This window comes from Chelonia mydas, chromosome 10 (genome assembly GCF_015237465.2).
Source record: "Chelonia mydas isolate rCheMyd1 chromosome 10, rCheMyd1.pri.v2, whole genome shotgun sequence".
NCBI classification, from domain to species: domain Eukaryota; kingdom Metazoa; phylum Chordata; order Testudines; family Cheloniidae; genus Chelonia; species Chelonia mydas.
Genome location: NC_051250.2, coordinates 39313064 through 39315918, shown reverse-complemented (window position 1 = coordinate 39315918; position 2855 = coordinate 39313064).

The following is a 2855-nucleotide window of genomic DNA, read 5'->3' as shown; positions in this document are numbered from 1 at the left end:
GGGCAAGCCTGGAGACAAATTAAGCCCTGGATGGGGGGCCAGGGGAGGCAGCAGGTGGCCAGAGCCCAAAGCCCTGCAGCCAGAGCTTGAAGGGGGAGCGATAGCTCAGTGGTTTGAGCTTTGGCCTGCTAAACCCAGGGTTGTGAGTTCAACCCTTGAGGGGGCCATTTAGGGATGTGGGGCAAAAATTGGGGATTGGTCCTGCTTTGAGCAGGGGGTTGGACTAGATGACCTCCTGAGCTCCCTTCCAGCCCTGATATTCTATGATTCTATGAAGCCTGCTGCTGCCCAGTTGAAGCCTGAGCCCCATTGCCCCTGGGAAGCGGGGGAACTGACTGGCTGCCTGCTCCTCCAGCGTTGTGCCCCAGGTGTCTTCAGGGGGGGACAGGGCCAACCCCTGCTGGTGGCCCCAGCAACCAACACCAAGGCGGTGCATCCAGGAGCACAAGGGAGGAGGAGGAGGAGCCAGTACTTCCTCTCCCCCGCCCCCCCGTCACAGCCCAGAAGGCTGTAGCCACAGGAAAAGTCCTTGGTGGCTGCTTGCCAGTGGCTGCATTTGAGAAACGCTGCCGTAGGAGCTCATTCTTCACTCCTCCCCCATTCCTGCAAACACTTATGCATGTGCTTAACATTATTCCCATGCACAGTTCCAATACCCTCAAGAGTTTGGTGGATCATGACCTAAGTCACAACCCTACTGTACTTTCCTGCCCACCCAATCCTCTGGTTGGGCATGAGAAGCAGATCGAGATGATGACAGGTGGTTTAGAAGTAATTGGCTTAATCAAGAAGTAATGGGCTTAATCTGCAGCAAGGGAGATTTAGGTTAGATATTAGGGAAACCTTTCTACCTATAAGGGTTAGTTAAACTCTGGAACAGGCTCCCAAGGGAGGTTGTGGAATCCCTATCATTGGAGCCTTTTAAGTACAGGTTGGATAAACCCCTGTCAGAGACACTCTAAGTTTATTTGGTCCTGCCTCAGCACAAGGGGCTGGACTGGATGCCCTCTCCAGGTCCCTTCCAGCCTCACATTTCTATGACTACCAGAGCCTGTAAGCAGAGCTGGCTTTGCCTGCCTGCTGATCCCATGACTGCATTCCTGCACGGACTTCCCCCCTCTCTGGGGTTTTCACTTCTCTGACCAGTCCCCTATTTTTCTCCGTTTCAAGCCCTGACCTCTCCCATTTCCCTGCCCTTTCCCCAAACATGCCAGGCTCTGCTATACAGCCACTGAATTGCAGTGTGGTCATGGCTCAGGCAAGATGCCTGCGTATGTATGCAGGGGGGCAGGTGGGATTCTATGTGGGTGGCTAGCTGCTATTTTTAGCATGCTAACTCAAGCATCAGCATGTGTCTGTCTATCCTTGCTGGGAAGTGCCTGCCCAGCTGCTGTGCAGACTTAGCCACTATCTTTGCCCATGAGGACTGGATGAGACTTCATCTGGGGAATCCACTACAGTTGTTTTGCAATTGGTTTCTGCCTTTGCCCTGAACATTACTTAGAGTGACAGCCCAGGGTGTTCCCAGCGAAGTGGGTTTGAAGCAGCTTGGTTGGTGATTCTCAGCCATTGGTAATCACTTTGTTGTGGGCGTTGTGTGGAGGAGGGTAACTGTCAATGGGATGATCATTAGGGAGCGTGTAATGTTACTGTGCTCAGCTGAAAGTCAAGAGTTCCCCTCCACACCATGATGATGGTCTGCCTTGGTGTGTGAGACTCATTGTACTTTTTGCAAAGAATCTCAGGTTATTTGCAGATTCAAAACATCACGAGCTGGGGTTGCCAAGGTGGTGCTGCCAAACAGGACCGTCCTTATCCATATGCAAAGTACGCAGTTGTGTAGGGCACCAGGAAATTTGAGGCACCAAATTTCCTGGTGCCCTATGCAGCTGTGTGCTGCTCCAGCCCCTGCCCCGCCTCCTCCCGCCCCTGCTCCACCCCAGCCCCGCCCTCACTCCACCCCTTCCCATGAGCTAGGCCCCTGAGGACTGCAGCAGGGGTTGGGCGTGCCCTGCAGTCACCGAGCGGCGGGACATGGAGCAACCCGGCCCCAGCCTGCTCCGCACCACTAGCTCCCACCCATGCCGCCGATGAGTGCTGGGGGGCGGTTCCACTCTCCCCCCAAGTCCCAGGGCTGGGAGCCAGGGGAGCAGAGTGCAGTGGGTTGGGGCCAGATCACTCCACTTCCCGCTGCCACATAAGTGCGGGGTCGGGCCCGCCCTGCACTCACCAGGCAGCAGGAAGTGGAGCGACCCAGCCCCAACCCACTCCACTCCGCCGGCTCGTGCTGCGGGCTGGTTTCCCTCCTGTCCCCCCACGCAAGCTTGGTTTCCCTCCTGCCCTTATGGAGGCCTGGGCCCCCCGCCCCACCCATGGGGGGCTGCATAGGGCACCAAAATGGCTAGGGACGGCCCTGCTGCAAAATAACTACTGGTGTCACTAGGAATGGGCCCAAGGGCTGCATTTAGGTCTGTATCTGGAGCCAACTTTCTCCTACATCCAGATCTGGGATTTGGCTTGTCCCCTGTTTGAAGATATTTCCAGCAACATACGGGATAATGCCTGTTCATTGTATTCATTCATTAAGGGCAAGGTGGAGACACGAAGCTGAGATTGGCTTTCAGATCAGCTTGGTTTTCCTCCATTTTTATGACTGAATTTGATGTGCAGTTTTTGACTATATGTCCTGCTCTCATAGCCCCTGTCCATGTGCACCAGTACCCTGATGGTTTTGTGTGCATGTGGCAAGCAGAGAGTAGGTGCACATGATTTACCCCAATACCCAAGATAGGGTCCTTCGCAAGAGGATATTAAGGAAGTGTGATCAGCATGGGTCAAGACAGAACAACTTCGGA